We start from the raw sequence: 14052 nt of genomic DNA on the forward strand, positions 1-14052 counted from the left end.
GACGCCAAAATCCTCAATAAAATCCTAGCAAATTAGTTTCAGCAGTACATCGGAAAGATCATACGCCATGAACAAGTAGGATTTGTTCCAGGGATGCAAGGATGGTACAATATCTGCAAATCAATAAACGTGATACATCAGATAAACAAATTGAGAGATAAAAATCACATAGTCATAGCAATTGATGCAGAAAAAGCATTAGATAAAATCCAACACCCTTTCTTGATAAAAACTCTCAGCAAGGTGGGAATAGAAGGATTATACCTCAACATAATAAAAGCCATATATGACAAACCCACAGCCAACATTATTCTCAATAGGCAAAAACTAAATCCATTTCAATTAATTCTTGAATGTTTGGCAGCAATTTAAAAAAAAAAAGGACATGAAAGGATTTAATCCCTTTCAGAAGGAATTAAGGCGCTGGGAAGGCACTTGAGCATTCTATATTGGCCCCTCTTGCCTTTTGTGCCAAGAGGGACCCTCTTCGCACAATCCAATTGCCCTCAGCTGTTGCCTGAGCTTTCTGTTCATGCTGAGCTTGAAGCCTCGTGGTGGCTGCTACCATGGATCTGTCTCTTGCCCAATCATGTGAGCTGGGCCCTCCCTGGAGAAGAAACCTGAGTTCCCCGAGATATGTGATCAGTGCTGGGGCCCCGCCAGCAGGTCAGGGGATCCCAAGGCAGGTGATGGGCGTGGAGGCCACGGGGGCATAGGCTACCAAGAAGACAGAACTGAACCTCACATCACCCTGCTTGGCCCCGGAGGATGACTGGTTAGCCAGGGACGGGTAAGATTCCTCATTGAAGGAACAACCTAAGACAGGCACAGTTGCAGAGGGGCCATCAGGAGAGAACTTGGGGATCAAGAGGGGTGGGGCACAGACCCTCACCCCCCAACCTTGCAGGGGCCTGAACCCTCACCCTGTCTACTGCCCCAATGGCTGCTTTGCTTCCCAAGCCCAGCTCAGATCGGGACACAGGTGACAGTGACTTGGCCCAGCTCAGATTGGGACCCAGGTAACAGACAGAGACTTGGCCGACAGCAGCTGCCCTATATCTAAATCCAGCCTAGTACCAGGAATTCTCAGGGCCTACTCAAGAATGCAAATAATCCTTTCCACTAATATTTACAGGGTCAACTAAGATTGTTGGTGGAGTATTAAATTTGACAGTAAAATAATAATCAAGTTTTCAGATTAATTTAAATAGGCTAATTGAAATAAGTGAATATTCAAGAAAATTTAATTGTACTGGACAAAAAGCTGTTCCTAAAGTGGTAACTAAAATTTCTATTGGTAGTTCATCTCATGGTAAAATTCCTGAACATGCAATGAAACTAAAGCAGTCATATTTTTGTGCAAAAAATTAACATTTAAAGTTATCAAGACTGCATTATAAAATTTACAAAAGCCTTCATTAACCAAAAAAGGGGGGATAGTAGGGTAATATCATGTAAGGAAAAATATCCTATAAGTAAATTACATCTAGAAAATTTTTACTTTACAAAATTAATTTTCATTTGTAATGCTAATGGCAAGACACCCGTGAAAAACACACATGGTGTCTAAATAAGACAAAGGAAAATTGCTTGGGCAAAAATAAAAAGGATCCCAAATCAATTATATAGAAAAGATTCCTTTATTAACTTTTGGTCGAGAATATGTTTGTATATTTTCAGAAAACAACTCCAAGACCATGTGGATTCCTGCAACAGAGAGGAATTGACAGGTCTGCTCCAACCACAAAGACAAGAGGAGAAACAGTCCAGAGATGGAAGACGCTGACGATGCCTTGCCACACTAGCAGTCAGCAGCTGTGAGTTGCAGCAGGTTGCCTAGGACCAAACCAGAGAGGGTCGGACCTGCATTGCCACTATGTGCCCACCACCCAGATATCATTGCTGACATGTACACTTAAGGAACTGTTTGACATTGAAATGGGGACTCAGAACTGTTGGACATTGAAATTGGGACTCAAACATTTTTTTGTTATTATACGTTTATTTCTAGTCTGCAGAGGCAAGATTTTTTAAAGGAAAGAAATGGGGAAAAATAGATACAGAGGCAAAAAAGCATTGAACAGACTGTCAAACTACAGCAGGAAGGCAAGGGAGGTTGGGGAGGGATGTAAGAGATCAACTGAAGGACTTGTACGCATGCATATAAGCATAACTAATGGATACAAGACACTGGTGGGGGGGCAGGTAAAGGCATGTACTGGGGGGAAGAGGAGGCCAGGGGGTAGGTCAATCGGGAAAAAAAAGGAGACATATGTACTACTATTTGTAATACTTCAAGCAATAAAAAAATAAAACCATTTCTCCTAAGAAAAGGAACAAGACAGGGATTCCCACTCTCATCACTCCTGTTCGACATAGTACTGGAAGTATTAGCCATTGCGATTAGACAAGAAGACAAAATAAAAGGCATCCAAATTGGAAAAGAAGTAAAAACTGTCCTTACTCACAGATTACGTGAAATTGTGCATAAAAAATCCTAAAGACTCCATCAAAAAAATTGTTAGACTTGCCGAAACCGGTTTGGCTCAGTGGATAGAGCGTCGGCCTGCGGACTGAAGGGTCCCGGGTTCGATTCCAGTCAAGGGCATGTACCTTGGTTGCAGGCACATCCCCAGTGAGGGGTGTGCAGGAGGCAGCTGATTGATGTTTCTCTCTCATCGATGTTTCTAGCTCTCTATCCCTCTCCCTTCCTCTCTGTAAAAAATCAATAAAATATATATAAAAAAATTATTAGACTTAATAAATGAATTTAGCAATGTAGCAGGATACAAAATTAATGCCAAGAAATCTATGTCATTTCTATGCACCAATAGTGAACTTACAGAAAGAAAGACTAAAAAAGCAATCCCATTTATGATCGCTCCAAAAAAATAGATACCTAGGCATAAACTTAACTAAGGAGGTAAAAGACCTATATGAGGAAAACTACAGGACACTGAAAAAAGAGATAGAGGAAGACATAAATAGATGGAAGAACATACCATTTTTATGGATTGGTAGACCAACATCATTAAAATGTCCATACTACCCAAAGCAATCTATAGATTCAATGCAATCCCCATTAAAATACCAATGGCATATTTCACAGACCTAGAAGGAAACATCAAAAATTCATCTGGAATAAAAGAAGTCCTCGAATAGCTGCAGAAATCCTGAGCAAGAAGAACAAAGTAGGTGGGATCTCAATACCAGATTTCACGCTGTGTTACAAAGCCACTGTTCTCAAAACAGCCTGGTACTGGCACAAGAAAAGACATATATACCAATGGAATAGAATAGAGAACCCAGAAATAGACCCAAACCACTATGCTCAATTAATATTTGACAAAGGAGGCATGAAATACAATGGAGTCAAGACAGTCTCTTCAATAAATGGCGTTAGGAAAATTGGACAGATAAATTTAAACAAAATGAAACTAGACCACCAACTTACACAATACACAAAAATAAACTCAAAATGGATAAAAGGCTTAAACATAAGAGAGGAAACCATAAAAACACTAGAGGAATCCACAGGCAGTGAAATCTCAGACATATGCTGAAGCAATTTCTTCACTAATACTCCTCCTAGGGCAATGGAAACTAAAGAGAAAATAAACAAATGGGACTACATCAAAATAAAAAGCTTATGCACAGCAAAAGAAACCATCAACAAAACAACAAGAAAGCCCACTGTATGGGAGAACATTTTGCCAATGTTACTACCAATAAAGGTTTAATCTCCAACATTTACAGGGAACTCATACATAACAAAAGAAAGATAAACGATCCAATAAAAAAATGGGCAACGGACCTAAATTGATACTTTTCAAAAGAAGACAGGAAGGCCAAGAGACATATGAAAACATGCTCAAAGTCACTAATCATCCGAGAGATGCAAATCAAAACGACAATGCGGTACCATCTCACACCTGTCAGAATGGCAATCATTAACAAATCAACAAAGGACAAGTGCTGGCGAGGATGCAGAGAAAAAAGAACCCTCATGCACTGCTGGTGGGAATGCAGACTGGTGCAGCCACTGTGAAGAACAGTATGGAGCTTCCTCAAAAAACTAAAAATGGAACTCCCATTTGACCCAGTATTCCCACTTCTAGCAATATACCCCAAGAAACTAGAAACACCAATCAGAAAGGATATATGCACCCCTATGTTCATAGCAGCCCAATTTACCATAGCTAAGATTTGGAAACAGCCTAAGTGCCCATCAGCAGATGAGTGGATTAGAAAACTGTGGTACATCTACACAATGTAGATAAAAGATAAGGAATTCTTCTCATTTGCAGCAGCATGGATGGAACTGGAGAGCATTATGCTAAGTGCAATAAGCCAGGCAATGAAAGAAAAATACCATATGATCTCACTCATTTATGTAAAATAAAGAACATTATAACCTGATGAATAAAAAGATAGATACAGAGGCAGTGAAGCATCGAACAGACTGTCAAATTACAGTGGGAAGGCTGTGGAGTGTTAGGGAGGGGAGGAAAGAGATCAACCAAAGGACTTGAATACATGCATATAAGCACAACCAATGGACACAAGACACTGGGGGGGGGGGGTGGGATGAGGTCATGTGCCAGGGGTTAGGGGAGGCTGGGGGAAGGTCAATGGGAAAAAAAAGGAGATATATGTACTACTCTTTGTAATACTTTAAACTAAAATAAAACAAAAACAAAACAAACAAACAAACAAACAAAAAGAGTATATTATGTAATTTGAGAAACCCACCCTAAATTTAAAGATACAGGTAGAATAAAGTAAAGAGACTGAAAAGGATACTTAATTCTAATGCAAATGAACAGGAAGCTGGAATAGTCACATTTATTTCACACACAAAAAATCAAATTCAGATCCAGTAAAAGTATCAGTGTTAAAGTGGGGTATTATGTAATCATAAAGGAGCCAATTATCCAAGAAGATGTAACACTCCTTAATGTGTGTGCACCAAAAACACAGTGTCAAAATACATGAGAAAACCACCGATGGCACAAACCCACTATTACAATTGTATACTTCACCACAACTCTCTTAGTAATTCACAGATCCAGCACTCAGAAAAGCAGTAGAGATAAAAGTGACTTGAACAGCATCATCAGGATAACTGGATTGAAATGACATTTTTAGGAAGCACAACAGCAGAAAACACATTTTTTTCAAGCTCACATGGGAACACATCAAGATGCACAACATTCTGTGCCATAAAACAAACATCATTTAATTTAAATAACATAAATCACACAAAGTGTTCTCTAAGACCACAATGGAATCAGATTTTAAATCAATAACAAAAACATAGCCAAAAATTCTCCAAATAGTTGGAGACTAAGCAAAATACTTCTAAATAACACATGGCTGAAAGAAGAACACAGAAGGGAAATGTAAAACGTTATTCTGAACTCAATGAAATGCAAACACACTTATCGATAGTTTTTGGGTGGAGTAAAAGCAGTATTTGAAGGGACAGTTATAGCATTGAATGCCTATACTAGAAAAGAGGAAAGTTCTAATCTACTGACCTGGACAGTAACCATAAAACTAGAGAAAGAACACCAAATCAATTCCTAAGTAAACAGAAGAAGCAAAATAATAAATATTAGAGCAGAATCAATAACAATGAAAATATGAAGAGAAGAAATCAGTAAAAGCAAAAGCCAATACTTTGATAATATTAATCCTATTTAATAAAGGTTAATATGCAAACTGTCCCCTCGACTGGGAGTTCGACCAGGAGTTCAACCAGGAGTTTGATCAGGGGCCAGTGCTGGCTGGCCAAATGCCCACAGCCTCTCCCACTGGCCAGCCAGGCCTGATTGGCCCCAATTGGGGAGGGCTGCCAGACCCTACCTGTGCATGAATTCATGCATTAGGCCTCTAGTTGATAATAAAATTGATAAACCACTAGCCTGGTTAACTAAGAGAGAGAAGACAGAAATTACTAATATCAAAAATAAACAGAGGCCATAGCTAATGATTCCATGGGCATTAAAATGATACTAAAGAAATCTTATGAACATCCCTATGCGCACAATTTGATAAACTTCATGAAATGGACCAATTTTAGAAATACACAATTGACCAAAGCTTACACAAGGAAAATAGATATCTGAATAGACCTACCTCTATTAAACAAATTGAATCAGTAATTAATAAATCCTCCCAAAATGAAAACAACATTTTCAGATGGGCTCACTGATGAATTTATCAAATCCTTAGGAAGAAATGATAACAATGTTCTACATATAAGCATATGAAAGGATGCTTAGCATAATATATCATTAGGGAATTGCAAATTAAAACAAAAAGACATTAGTGCACATCTACTAAAATAGCTAACATCTAAAACACCAACAAGGTCAAATGCTGGAGAATGTACTGAGCTTCAAGAACTGTCTCTCACTGCTGGCGGGATTGCAGAATGGTACATTCACAAGGAAAGACAGTTTAGTGGAATCTAACAAAAGTAAACATATTTTTACCATAAAATGCACCAAATGCACTCTTGTGTGTGTACGCAACAGAGATAAAATGTTAAGTCCATGCAAAAGCTTGCACACAAATGCTTTAGCAGCTTTATTTATAAGTGCCCAAACTAGAAAACAACCAACATGTCCTTCAGTAGAGGAATGGATCATTAAACTGTGGTATCTGTGTACAATGGGATATGGTTCAACAATAAATAAAAAGAAATGATCTAACAATGTGGGAACCCCTTTCACGTCCCGCGTGGTTCAGGGCCCACTCAGGGTCCGGTTTCTGGAGAAGGCCGCACACAAATGAAGAGAGAGACTAGAAAAGTATTAATTTGGAAATATTGGGGGGCCAGGCGGGAGCCCACCTCTAGTGGGAGGACTACCCTTTGCTCTGGCCTTGCAATTCCTTTTATTGAAACTATGGGATACGCCCATAACCTTTAGGCAGGAAATTCCAATAACAGAAATTTGCATAGGAGAAACAGAGGTGGAGGCTGCTTCAGCTAACAATGTTTCAACTAAACAGTGAGTGATTAAAACATTTAAGGTTGTTGACCAGCCTTCCCAGTTTCCTGTCCACATCTTTCTATTAGGGGGAGAATGATTGGTTTCCGGCATAACAAGTCAGGAAAAGATAGAGGACCCCTACATGCATATTACTATGTGACAGTAGCCCATCTGAAAATGCTATATACTATATAATTTCAACTACTTGACATCCTTAAAAGGCTAAACTATGGAGAGACAGTATAAAAGATCAGGAGTTCCAACGGTTAGAGGGAGGGATGAATAAGTAAAGGACAAGGAGTTTTAGTGCAGTGAAACTACTCTATATGAGGGAGACATGTCAATATACATTTGTCAAATCCCACAGAACATACAACACAAAGAGTAAACCCTATTGTAGGCTGTGTACTTTAGCTAAAAAAAAAATGTATCAATGGTACCTGTTTCATTGTAACATGTATACTATACTAATGCCAGCAGGAGATGTTTACCATAGGAGAAAATCTGTGGTTAAGTGATGGTAAGGGTATGTGGAAACTCATTATATTTCTGCCCAATTTCACCATGAATGTTTAATAGATAAAAAAAATACATAAATAACGACTGTGGAAAAAACTCCTCTCACTGTTACATATTTAGAGTAGTTTCTGTTTTCCTGGATAATCTGAATTCTGTAGTTGGCCAATTATCATAATTAAATTTTTCACGTGACAACTTGCATTTATTTATGAAAAATCAACTCTGTTACTAGCAGTAAAGGTTGTTCAAATTTCTTCAGTCATTAATATGTAAAATATAACAAAACAATACACCCCAACAACCTGAAACCTGAAACATAAAAAACAACACAAAACTGTTGCTGTCCTAGAAAAAAATGAAAACTTATAAGAGCATTAAGAGAGATACATTTATCCAACTTGTAAAAATGTGAGCACTACACATAAAACTCTGTAGCACTGTTGCTGAAAACAGCCTAGGTGTTACTTATGGTATAGTGATAGTAATTACATTAAGATTCATTAGAAAACGTTTAAAATATCAAAGCTATTCAAGAAGCTAGCATAAGAATAGCATATGGAACACAAATAAGAATGTAGAATAAAATAAAGATAAATATAAAACAATGAATTAGAAGACAGCAGAGCCAACAACTAGTGAAAGCTAGTACTTTGAAAGGATTTATATGACAAATTTATAACTATTGCAAACATATATGGAATAAGAAGAAATAAGTGATTCTAGAAAAAATAAATTGTGAAAACATTAGGTGAGGAAGTTAATGAGCACTTATAAGAGAACACTTTAAAGTAGTGCTACCAATATCTCAAGATAATGGAAGGTGCACAAGGACAAAGTTATACCTAAAGGACAATTTCAGGTAATAAACTCAAAGGAATTTTATAATTATAGAACTAACAGTCCCTAGTGGGTTTATGGATAAAGATGATGATCCCCATCACCACAAGGGAGAAAACAGACATCATATATCTCCTAATGGAAGTGCATATTGTTATCTCTAGAGTGTGCTTGTCAATAACCAAACAAATACTTAACCTTAATATGAACAAGATTCTTCCTGTAAAAGTGGAAGATTGTTGTAGATGTATGCCAGGTAACTGGGTTAATTATTCTATTCTCTGTACTGTGGTATATGTTTGAGAATATTTGCAATAAGAGGATTTTATCTAAATGTCATTCCTATTATATGAAGATTCAAATGGAGTATTTTATGCAAAAAATAAATGGTTACATAGGTCCACAGGTAAATAGAAATTTCCATTCAAAAGGTCAAAAGCAGAAACTACAATTTAACCCAAGGCTACATAAAAATACTGCAAGACCAGCCAGGTTTAGGTACTTGTCAACACCAAATGGCAAATGAAAAATGAATTACCATCTCAGATAAACTCTTCTAAACCATAAAAAAGATTGGGAGATATTCAACCATTTTACCAGGCGACCACTCTGCTTATAAAGACCAGATGAGGATGCTTCAATAAAACACTTAAGCCAAAATCAAATAGACACCAATATCGTACATAAATTCATAGTGTTTCCAACATAGCAGTTAATAAACATTAGAAAATACCGTGAATTACAAATCACTCCATTGGCCAAAGAGAATAGGTAAAAAAACATGTGACAATGTGTAGGAGTAAAGAAAAAGTCGTTGGCAAATATTCACACCAGTTGATGCTATCTTTTAGCAAGGTTGCATTATGAGAGAATTTCCATTTTGCAAGCTCTACATTGTGAATAGTTATGAGCATAACCAATAGAGTTCAGTGGAGGACAAAGATACTTGGCATTTAATACACAGTTTAGAACTCAATAAAAACACATGGGTATTACACAGCTATTATAAAAGAGAACAAACATCAAAGTAAATAAAAGGTAAGAATAGTGCATAGGAAGAGATAATAACAGAAAAACTATTATCTCCTAATTAAAAAGTACAGAGAAAATGGTGCAAAAAATGCACATTGTAAGGAACTTTGGAAAATTGATGTATGGAAAATCATTAAGCAGAATCAGGACCCTGGTCAAACCAAACTGCTAACAAATAACATGTAATGCAAAATATACCATCACAGCAATATTATATGTAACATATCTAAGAGAAAAACAAGCAGAAATGTACAAGTCTTTTTTACAGCAACTCTAAAACCTTACTGATATGCTTATGAAAAAGACATCTCAGAGCAGAATACTATGTTTAATGGAGGGAAAGAGAACATTGTAAATATGTTAATTCTCCTGAAGATATTTACAGACTTACTTCCTAACCTATAACTGCAAAGGTGACAACCAAGCTCAGGCTGCTGTTTCCCATACCCCATAACATCCCTGGAAAAAATTGAAGAAGAAATAACAAAAATGATTTTGAGGATAGGAGGAAAGCACCACCAAGTATGACAAAGTGCTGGGGAACCCTAGCTCAGTGTTGAACTAGAACATGTGTGCAGGCAGGTGGGGGGACAGATTTGAGGTTGAGACTGGTCGACTGGTCTGTAGGTAGCAATAAAGGCAGATAGAGAGGATCGACTGGAGGAAGATTTTGAGGCTCAACCCTTGATTCTTCCAGGATACCCTGGGAGGAAGCCTTTCTAGTGCTTCACAGAAGGAACTTGAGACAGCACCCCAGAGCCCATATGCCAGGAGCGACCATGGGGCACTATGAGGACCAACATTTGGGATGGTCTGAGTGCAGAGTCTGTGCTATAAGCACCTGAAATGCTGTTAGTGGATGAGGACTGGGCTTTTATAGGATCATCTTAATAGACCGTCAGCACAGATTCAAGGAGAATAGCAAGTAGCACAGGAATTGCACATCATGCATTTTAGAAAATGTGGGCAATGACAAATGATGTCAGGCCAGAGAGGGCCCAGTCTGAGCTGTCAAGCTAAGGAGCACCCCACGTTCCCACTGGGTGCTAGAGGAACGTGGTCAGGAAAGCAGGGCGTTAAGTTCAGAAAGGGAGCAGGTTGTCTACCCCCGGGCCCAGGAACCCACTGGATTCTCCTGCCCTGCAGCCTTGTCTGGGAGGCCTCAGGCAGGAGAGGCCCGAAGAGAGGAACCTGCAATAGATCAGGAGTCGCAGGGAGTTGAGGTCATTGATGTGAGGGGCTGGACTCAGGGGAGCAGAGGGGAGGTAGCCCAGCACCGACCAGGAGTCAAGGGACGACATCAAGAGAGGACTGTGGGGAGCACCCAGCCAGTCAGTCTTGGGAGGCGCCAGGCCTGGCGGCTGAGCTCAGGCCCCTAAGACTTCCTACTGGGTTCTGAGGGAACTGAGAGCCTGGTTCTGAGGACAGATGATGAAGGAGAGCCCCGGGGAAGGCCTCGCACCTGCGCAGGGCCCACGCAAGGCCCACGTGGATCTGTGGGACTCTGCCCCTTCCGGTGCCCCCCCCCAGCCCCCGCTGACCGGAAGTGCCGGGCCCAGCTGCCATCGAAGCCCCCTCGAGGACGAGGCCCGACTAACGGCTGCTGCCCAGGCCGAGCAGAGGGAGCAGAGCCAGTCCAGTCAGTGTCAAGGTGCGAGGGGTGCTGAGTGCGGACAGGGGACGCTTCCCCAGCAACTCCAGTCCCTTTTCCCTGGAAAGAGGGGGCTGTCAAGGGCTGAACCACTGCCCCTGCTCTCGGCCCCGGAGACCCCAGCATGGCCTCCAGGCCCAAAGGCCCTGGCTTCCCGCGGGCGGGGTCTCAGCAAATGAAGGCCAGTTGTTGGACTCTGGCTTGGCTTGGGTTGACAGAGACATCTCAGACCATGGACAGGGAAAATGGGGATGCTCTGAGGGAGTGAGAGCACCCCAGACGCAGGCCTCCCATAGCCCTGGTTGAGGCATGGGCCTAGGAGGTTCCATTCAGGTCTAAAAACCCAGCTCCTGAGTCCCTGTGACTCCTGGAGAGACTGGAAAGTGTGGGCATTAGTGGGAGGGGCTGGAAGAGGGAGGATGGCCAGGTTCTGCATAGACTTAGGGAGAGTGAATGAGGTGGGGAACTTGGTGGGAGGGGCTGGCAGAGGGAGGATGTCCAGGTCCTGGGAAGACTCAGGAATTGTGAGGGAGGTGGGGGCCTTGGTGGGAGGGGCTGGCAGAGGGAGGATGTCCAGGTCCTGGGAAGACTCAGGGACAGTGAGGGACGTGGGAGTCTTGGTGGGAGGGGCTGGCAGAGGGAGGATGTCCAGGTCCTGGGAAGACTCAGGGAGAGTGAGGGAGGTGGGGGCCTTGGTGGGAGGGGCTGGCAGAGGGAGGATGTCCAGGTCCTGGGAAGACTCAGGAATTGTGAGGGAGGTGGGGGCCTTGGTGGGAGGGGCTGGCAGAGGGAGGATGTCCAGGTCCTGGGAAGACTCAGGGAGAGTGAGGGATGTGGGGGCCTTGGTGGGAGGGGCTGGCAGAGGGAGGATGTCCAGGTCCTGGGAAGACTCAGGGACAGTGAGGGACATGGGAGTCTTGGTGGGAGGGGCTGGCAGAGGGAGGATGTCCAGGTCCTGGGAAGACTCAGGGAGAGTGAGGGAGGTGGGGGCCTTGGTGGGAGGGGCTGGCAGAAGGAGGATGTCCAGGTCCTGGGAAGACTCAGGGACAGTGAGGGATGTGGGAGTCTTGGTGGGAGGGGCTGGCAGAGGGAGGATGTCCAGGTCCTGGGAAGACTCAGGGAGAGTGAGGGAGGTGGGGGCCTTGGTGGGAGGGGCTGGCAGAGGGAGGATGTCCAGGTCCTGGGAAGACTCAGGAATTGTGAGGGAGGTGGGGGCCTTGGTGGGAGGGGCTGGCAGAGGGAGGATGTCCAGGTCCTGGGAAGACTCAGGAATTGTGAGGGAGGTGGGGGCCTTGGTGGGAGGGGCTGGCAGAGGGAGGATGTCCAGGTCCTGGGAAGACTCAGGGAGAGTGAGGGAGGTGGGGGCCTTGGTGGGAGGGGCTGGCAGAGGGAGGATGTCCAGGTCCTGGGAAGACTCAGGGACAGTGAGGGACGTGGGAGTCTTGGTGGGAGGGGCTGGCAGAGGGAGGATGTCCAGGTCCTGGGAAGACTCAGGGAGAGTGAGGGAGGTGGGGGCCTTGGTGGGAGGGGCTGGCAGAGGGAGGATGTCCAGGTCCTGGGAAGACTCAGGAATTGTGAGGGAGGTGGGGGCCTTGGTGGGAGGGGCTGGCAGAGGGAGGATGTCCAGGTCCTGGGAAGACTCAGGGAGAGTGAGGGATGTGGGGGCCTTGGTGGGAGGGGCTGGCAGAGGGAGGATGTCCAGGTCCTGGGAAGACTCAGGGACAGTGAGGGACATGGGAGTCTTGGTGGGAGGGGCTGGCAGAGGGAGGATGTCCAGGTCCTGGGAAGACTCAGGGAGAGTGAGGGAGGTCGGGGCCTTGGTGGGAGGGGCTGGCAGAAGGAGGATGTCCAGGTCCTGGGAAGACTCAGGGACAGTGAGGGATGTGGGAGTCTTGGTGGGAGGGGCTGGCAGAGGGAGGATGTCCAGGTCCTGGGAAGACTCAGGGAGAGTGAGGGAGGTGGGGGCCTTGGTGGGAGGGGCTGGCAGAGGGAGGATGTCCAGGTCCTGGGAAGACTCAGGAATTGTGAGGGAGGTGGGGGCCTTGGTGGGAGGGGCTGGCAGAGGGAGGATGTCCAGGTCCTGGGAAGACTCAGGGACAGTGAGGGATGTGGGAGTCTTGGTGGGAGGGGCTGGCAGAGGGAGGATGTCCAGGTCTTGGGAAGACTCAGGGAGAGTGAGGGAGGTGGGGGCCTTGGTGGGAGGGGCTGGCAGAGGGAGGATGTCCAGGTCCTGGGAAGACTCAGGGAGAGTGAGGGAGGTGGGGGCCTTGGTGGGAGGGGCTGGCAGAGGGAGGATGTCCAGGTCCTGGGAAGACTCAGGGAGAGTGAGGGAGGTGAGGGTCTTGGTGGGAGGGGCTCGCAGAGGCAGGATGTCAAGGTCCTGGGAAGACTCAGGAATTGTGAGGGAGGTGGGAGCCTTGGTGGGAGGGGCTGGCAGAGGGATTATGTCCAGGTCCTGGGAAGACTCAGGGAGAGTGAGGGAGGTGGGGGCCTTGGTGGGAGAGGCTGGAAGAGGCAGGATGTGCAGGTCCTGGGAAGACTCATGGAGAGTGAGGGAGGTGTCAGTCCTTCGTGGGAGGGGCTGGCAGAGGGAGGATGTCCAGGTCCTGGGAAGACTCAGGGAGAGTGAGGGGGGTGGGTCCTTGGTGGGAGGGGCTGGCAGAGGGAGGATGTCCAGGTCCTGGGAAGACTCAGGGAGAGTGAGGGAGGTGGGGTCCTTGGTGGGAGAGGCTGGAAGAGGCAGGATGTGCAGGTCCTGGGAAGACTCAGGGAGAGTGAGGGAGGTGGGGGCCTTGGTGGGAGGGGCTGGCAGAGGGAGGATGTCCAGGTCCTGGGAAGACTCAGGGAGAGTGAGGGAGGTGGGGGCCTTGGTGGGAGGGACTGGCAGAGGCAGGAAGTCCAGGTCCTGGGAAGGCTCATGATCAGTGTGAGGACCAGTGACCCCCTAACATGGAGGACACCTCAGAATCCCTAAATTCTGCCATTCAATTAGGCCCAGGGTTTGTTAGCAGA

Source organism: Plecotus auritus, assembly GCF_963455305.1.
Source record: "Plecotus auritus genome assembly, chromosome: X".
Lineage (NCBI taxonomy): Eukaryota > Metazoa > Chordata > Mammalia > Chiroptera > Vespertilionidae > Plecotus > Plecotus auritus.